The following is a 7,795-nucleotide window of genomic DNA, read 5'->3' as shown; positions in this document are numbered from 1 at the left end:
CCTCTGAACCACGGGTTTTTCCAGGTGTTGGGAGACTTGTTCAAAGAATGGAAGGCACCAGCCAATAGCAAAGTAGCAAAAGGTGTTATCCAAAGGCAGAGTGAAAGTACACACTGGATATACTGCAGGATGGCAGCAGTCTCTCAGGAAGATTTGCTCTCAGGAGCCCTGGTAACTGCCTGGGGGTTCCTTATGCAAGTGGTGGTGAGGTTGGTCGCTAGAGGCAGGCTATAGGTGATGTTCTGTTTTGACTGACAGGCTTGAACTATATACAGCTTTGTTAGCTGTGCACATCCTTTCCCATGATGCACCCGTTTTAATCATATGCACATCTAACCTTGTATAACTGTACTATAGAGACTTTCCCTCATAGGACAGAGTTTGCTTTGTTACACATGCACCTAAAGCCAGTTCTGATTGGATGAACACAGTATCTCCGGTCCCAAAGATGTGTTAGGTCACTAAAGGGAATGCTGGGGAGAAGTGATCAGTTGCTTTGTTTGGAGATAAGTGCATGTGTAGATTGGTGTAGGCATGTGTAGATTGGTGTAGACATGTGTAGATTTGTGCAGGCGTGTGTAGATTGGTGTAGACATGTGTAGATTGGTGTAGGCATGTGTAGATTGGTGTAGACATGTGTAGATTGGTGTAGACATGTGTGGATTGGTGTAGACATGTGTAGATTGGTGTAGACGTGTGTAGATTGGTGCTGGCATGTGTAGATTGGTGTAGACGTGTGTAGATTGGTGTAGATGTGTGTAGATTGGTGCTGGCATGTGTAGATTGGTGTAGACATGTGTAGATTGGTGCTGGCATGTGTAGATTGGTGTAGACATGTGTGGATTGGTGTAGACATTTGTAGATTGGTGCTGGCATGTGTAGATTGGTGTAGACATGTGTGGATTGGTGTAGACATGTGTGGATTGGTGTAGACATTTGTAGATTGGTGCTGGCATGTGTAGATTGGTGTAGACATGTGTGGATTGGTGTAGACATGTGTAGATTGGTGCAGGCATGTGTAGATAGGTGTATACATGTGTAGATTGGTGCTGGCATGTGTAGATTGGTGTAGACATGTGTAGATTGGTGTAGACGTGTGTGGATTGGTGTAGGCGTGTGTAGATTGGTGTAGACATGTGTAGATTGGTACAGGCATGTGTACATTTGTGCAGGCATGTGTAGATTGGTGTAGGCGTGTGTAGATTGGTGTAGACATGTGTAGATTGGTGTAGACATGTGTAGATAGGTGTAGGCGTGTGTAGATTGGTGTAGACATGTGTGGATTGGTGTAGACATGTGTAGATAGGTGTAGGCGTGTGTAGATTGGTGTAGACATGTGTGGATTGGTGTAGACATGTGTAGATTGGTGTAGGCATGTGTGGATTGGTGCTGGCATGTGTAGATTGGTGTAGACATGTGTAGATTGGTGTAGACATGTGTAGATTGGTGTAGACATGTGTAGATTGGTGTAGACGTGTGTAGATTGGTGTAGACGTGTGTAGATTTATGCAGGCGTGTGTAGATTGTTGCAGGCGTGTGTAGATTGATGCAGGTAGGTGTTCCAGCTTGGTATCCATCTTTGCAAAAGAGTAGCCTCATCTCTCATAGCCCTCGCTGTAGTCATGGTCGTCACACCTATGTTCTTTCTCGGTCATGGCCCTGATAGTCATCTCCTGTGAGTAAGGTTTTTGTTTTCTTAAATCTACTATTATTGTGTGTATGTGGTGCACCTGGGAGGACATACAAATGCCATAGCATGTGTGTGAAGAGTCAGTGGACAACTTTGAAGTCAGAATGGGCAGCCCCATATTCAGATAGAAAACCTATCTGAGACAGAAGTTTTTTGCCCATAGTCACTCATTTGATAAGAGAGTGGTGGCCTACATTCAGTTCTATATAGTCTACCTCTAAAGTCTATCATCTCAACCATCACTTTACTAAATAGCTTCTGTATCCCAAGTACCTTGAAATCTCTTTGCATCAAAGCCAATTGGACTCCTCTCTGTGCTCCCAAGGCATGTATGTACACCAGATTCCATCAAAATAAGTTGTATATTCATGATCTGTCTGTCCCCTGAGACCATATGCTCCTTAAGGACACTGTCTATGTATGCCTTATTTGTCACTGTGCCTGGCACCTACTTGTATGCCTCACACAGAGCAGGTGCTCAGAGAAGTGTTGGACGGAAGACTATAGGGATTCAATGATTGTTTCCTACCATCTGCTCTGACTTCAGAGACAATGCCTTGGCTTCCAGGACTTCACTCAACTAATGCAGACAGTGCCTGTACCCAAGCAGCAATTATGGCAGCCGGTAGAGAGATTGTAAGATTGCCTATTAGGATCCTGATCCATCCACCTCAAACTTACATAGCTCAAGGCAAAAGATGAGGGGGAGGGTGTTGTAAACATTTTTAAAAGCAAGGCAGAGGGATGAATGGAAGAGGGCCTAGTACTCACAACTATGGTTTCCCAGTCTGGGGGGAGGGGTCTTTCTGTTGTTCCTTCTCTGGGTTATGGTCTAATAGCCATAGCCCCTCGCGACCATCTTTCGTTTGTTTCTAAGAGGGGAGCTCTCATTGGACAACACACTAGAAAGGGGCTACCACCCCTTCTTTCATTTGTTTCTAAGAGGGGAGCGCTCATTGGACAACACACTAGAAAGAGGCTACCACCCCTTCTTTCGTTTGTTTCTAAGAGGGGAGCTCTCATTGGACAACACACTAGAAAGGGGCTACCACCCCTTCTCAGCAGATCTAGCAGCACACATGCATCTCAGACCCTCTGAATACACCAGGTCAGAAGATTTCAAACACTTGGTTTGTTTGTTTTGAGACAGGGTTTCTCTGTGTAACTTTGTAGATCAGGCTGGCCTCGAACTCACAGAGATCCTCCTGCCTCTGCCTCCCAAGTGCTGGAATTAAAGGTGTGCACCACCACCGTCTGGTACCCTGTCTTCTTGACTTAAATAGTACAACTCTTTTCTTTCTTTCTTTCTTTTTTTTTTTTTTTTTTTTTTTTTTGGTTTTTCGAGACAGGGTTTCTCTATATTGTTTTGGAGGCTGTCGGTCCAGCCTGGCCTCGAACTCACAGAGATCCGCCTGCCTCTGCCTCCCAAGTGCTGGGATTAAAGGCGTGCACCACCACCGCCCGGCTACAACTCTTTTCTTTTAACTAGATATATAAACTATGTAAGTACCAGGGTGTAATGGTTAAAACTAAATTGGAGAACTGGGGTCTCATCGACCTCCCTCCTCACGCCCACTGAGTGTATTGAAAACCATCCGTGTGCCACAACTACCTCATTTCAAAGGTGAATTCAGCTCCACAGAGCTTCCACACCCTGCACAGTTGCAGGCTGCTTAGCTCAGAGTATTGATGGCATGAGACACCTAAAGGAGATTTGCCTCCAGATGCCCCTCTGCTTCCTTTCTGATAAACACGCCTGCTAATCATGGCAATTAACTTAGAACCATTGATTCCTCTCCATTGTACATAATTTTGTGGCAATGTCAGAGGTCTCCAACCCAAATCCTGTGCTTGTTAGCACCAAATGGAAACCTTAACTTTACTGACTGAGCTATGGTCCCAGAGCTTTTTCATAGCAAAGGGTCGGGGTGTGGGTGGTTCTAATCAGATTCTTCATGCCTTGGATGAGAAAGGACTTATGGGAACTCGTGAACACAGAGACAGTTTAAGTAACCCTTAATGTTCATTGCAGTCTTCGACTTTGAGTGCAGCACTGCATAATGCTTGTCTGGGAAGTGTTCCCTGGGCTCTCAGGGAGTAACTAGCTTCTTGTTGTGTATTTGAGTCCATGCATCAGGAGAACTTCATGATGCTCACAAGGGAGGCCATCTTTTCTCTCCTGTTTCAGCTGCTGTCAGCACCCATGGGCGTGGATGTGTGCTCCTGCACTGCACTGCCAGCCCTAGTTTCAAGGGAACAAAACAGCAGTGACAGCAAAACCTCAGGAGAGCAGCTTCCTCATTTCGAGCTGCAGCTCAGAGAGGAGCTCGAGAGGTCAACAGCTCCCAGTGGGCACCTGTTGGCTTTCACTTCCTGGTAGCCCCTTCGGAGTCTGTTTGGCAGTGTTTCTCAGGACAGATTCCTGGGTACCAGTCTAGAGCCCACCTGTGATAGATGGTTAGTCAAGATGATCAACTTGACTGCATTTAGAAATTACCTGGGAGACTGCCTCTATGAGCATCTGGAGGGTGTGTCGGGAGAGCTTCAGCTGAGCAAGGAAGATTGATCCTGAATGTGAGCAGCCACTTCACCATCCTCCGCCATGATGTCTGGGCCAAAATATCCCATTTGTTCCTTAAGCTCCTCAGCGATGAGGAGGTAGCCCATGCTGGACCACCCAGCTCCTCCAACAATGCATGCAGTTCCCCGTATTGATCCTTCTCTGCCTGAAGAGTCAGTGAGGTCACTGGACTTCGCATGTATACTCTGAATGATATGTAAGACTTACATGAAACAGTGCAGACCTTAAACAACAACAAAAGGAAACTGAAACAAGCAGAAAAATGAGCACAAGATTAGATAAAACATATGTTATTGAGCTAGACTGTAAGCTTTCCAGGGGTGACTTTTACAAAGAGAAGAAGCAATTGTCTGATTCACGCAATCTGGGTCAAAAAACATTTCATTCATGGAAAAGTACCATTTGTTCTGGGATGAGAAAAAGACTCCCTTATAAATCTGGAAAGCACTCTTTGGGCTAAGTCAATAGAAGAAACCTGGGTTGTTGTTTGTTTTTAATGAAAAAACGAAATGCTGGATGAAGTGAGGCATTTGCAAACAGCATCATGGTACAGGCATACCTGAAAACATTTATTTAAATTAATCCATGAATATGCATTAATCCCTCAGTCTCTCAGAGCAGGGTAAAGCTTTCTCTCTCTGATTAAGAGTCCTCTGATTTGAATTATGGTGCCGTCTTTCCTATACAAATTATATCCACAATACATCACCTGTGATATAGAGCTTTCAGTTTGTTTAAACTGGGACACAAAATCTGACAAGGAAAATTCTGGGTGCATTTTTTTCTAGAATTTTTAAAAATGTATGGCCACATCTACACAACACATCTACAGTATAGTTGTTCTAGTCATATCTATGTCTACATGTCCCTCATGCTCACCTTCATGAACTCTTTCCAAATATCCCCCTTGAATTTTATCGAACTAAGGAAGTCAATCTTATTTTTGGAATACTTTAATTCAAAGAATATATTATGACAACTGGAATAAATATGTTTGAGAACACAATAGACTTTGGTAAGTATACAGCTTTGCTGGTGGGCGGGCAAACTAGAGAATAAGTCGACCCAGAACTTCCCATGAGTTTGAACATGACTCTTTAGGATAGGCAGGAGAACTAGAAGGCACTGATTAAGTCAATGGTGACTCTGGGAAGGTGACATGTACTAAAGACTAAACTGCCCATCCTTAACACAGAATCTCTGTGAGTTCTACAGCCAGCCTCTGAGCAAGAAACAGCCTGGGCTCAGAAACTGTAAAAGGCTCTCCTCAAGTCCCCACTGCAGAGTAGAGTGAAAACTAAAGATGTCTTGTCTCCATTTACTGACCATTGACCATAGTAATTCCTTTCTTAATGTTTCCTTAATCTAAGGTGAAAGTTGGTAGATTATCCCAAGTATAATCTGGTGAAGTACTTGTGCTATGATAGTATCACACAGCCTAATCACACACACAGTTTATTATGTTTGTAGACAGAACTCGGATTTCAAAGGTGTGGTCAGATGGATGGCGGTTCTTTGGATAACTGTACCTAAGCATTGTTTTTATCAAGGAGGCATTTGAAGGACTCTAAGTACCAAGGAGTTAGAGGTTATTTGGCTTGGACGGCAGCTATTTTCATTGTCCATCAAGAACAGGAGCAAGGAGAGATTGATTGGCATGGGGTATGTATGTGTGTGTGTGCATTGGACAGCAATTTAAAGGAAAAGATACAGCCCATTGTGATAAGAAGGGTGAACACCTAATGCTACCCTGTGTGGTTTACAGGTATTTTAATCACAGGCAGCTGAACTGTAGAAGTATGCGTGTGATTGGAAAATGACTCCTTTTCTTCCAGTGTTTTAGACACCCCAAAAAGCCTAGCAATTTTCTTTTAAAATACATTCAATAAAAATCAACCCAGAAACACCAATATCCCTACTATTTTCTCAGGACAATTTTACTTCCTAAAGTAGATTATATTTCCAGATTTAATTAACTTTTAATGAGCACACACACTTTTCCCAGCACAGCGCTAGGCTCTCTCATGTGGATTATCTTTATTTAATAAACCAACTAAAGTCAAATTTTACTTACATCCCCTCATGTAGCTTTTAACCCAGATATGTGCCAGCCTCTGTATTGGGTAGAAGTGAGCTAAAAAATGGGTCTTAGATTTCCCATAGTCAATTAGCAAGTTCTTACCTGAAAATATTGGATTTTTCTATGTGAGCATAGTATGGAAAATTACAGTGATATATGGTGATACTAAAAGCCATTGTAAATTAAAAATATAATCTGTGGGACTGGAAAATTGGCTTAGATGTTGAGAGAACTGACTGCTTTTCCAGAGGACTCCAGTTCAATCCCCAGTTACAGTTACAGTTCCAGGGGATCCTGCACTCTTACATGTGGGCAAAACACCAATGCACATAAAATGAAAATAAGCTTAAAAATGTAAGTTGATGATTCTATTTTTTTACATAGTACACGCATAAAAACAGGAAAGGGCCAGGCATTGGTGGTGCACGCCTTTAATCCCAGCACTCGGGAGGCAGAGGCAGGCGGATCTCTGTGAGTTCGAGGCCAGGCTGGACCAACAGCCTCCAAAACAATACAGAGAGACCCTGTCTCGTAAAACCAAAAAAGAAAAAGAAAAACCAGGAAAAGAGAAACCATATCAAAGTGTTCATTGATGCCTACAGGGGAAAGTGAGTTGAGCAAATATTGCAAACCTCTAAGTTTGTAGGTTCCATGTCTATGAATCCAGTCAACAAGGACAGAGAGATTTTTAAATCGTACCTCTCAGTCTGGGAGGGTGACTTAGAGTGTAAAGTGTTTACTGAATAAGCATGAAAAGCTGAGTTTGGATTCCCAGATTCCACATAAAAACAGTCAAGAATGCTAGTATATGGGGAGAGATTACAGGGAGGTGGAGACAGGAGAATTCCCAGAGATTGCTGGACAGCTAGACCAGGTTCAATGAGTGAGTCTGTCTCAAAAAACAAGGTGGGAAGCATGAGGTTTACCTCTGGGCTCCACATGTGCACACAGAGACATGCATTGCTGCACACATACCTGCATAAATATATACAAGTTTATGAGAGTCCAAACAGCACGCGTGCGCGCACGCTCTCACACACACATACAGTTCCTGTACTGAGTTTGTACAGACTTCCCTCCTTGTCATTCCCTAAACAATACAGCACATCAACCATTTGCATAGCATTTACATTGTATTAGGGATTATAAGTAATGCAGAAACGATTTACAGCATACAGGAGGGTGTGCATGTAATGTACACAGATAACCCATTTTAAATAAGGGGCTTGCACATCCTCTGACTTTCCTTCTTGAAGGGGGTCGTAGAATTAACTCCCTGCAGTCATGAAGAAACAAATGTATATTTAATAAAAACGTAAATAGAAACTTGGAGATAAGTGTCTTTGTGCTAAAGATATCTGAAAAGTGGGTAGACACAGGTGACATCCTTCTGTATGTTCCGGTCTGAGTCAGTTCAGCAGTCTGTGTTTTAGTAGCTAGGGAC

The sequence above is a fragment of the Mesocricetus auratus genome, unplaced genomic scaffold (genome assembly GCF_017639785.1).
Source record: "Mesocricetus auratus isolate SY011 unplaced genomic scaffold, BCM_Maur_2.0 Super-Scaffold_100006, whole genome shotgun sequence".
Lineage (NCBI taxonomy): Eukaryota > Metazoa > Chordata > Mammalia > Rodentia > Cricetidae > Mesocricetus > Mesocricetus auratus.
The sequence above is the reverse complement of the archived record's forward strand: the minus strand, read 5'-3'. Positions refer to the sequence as shown.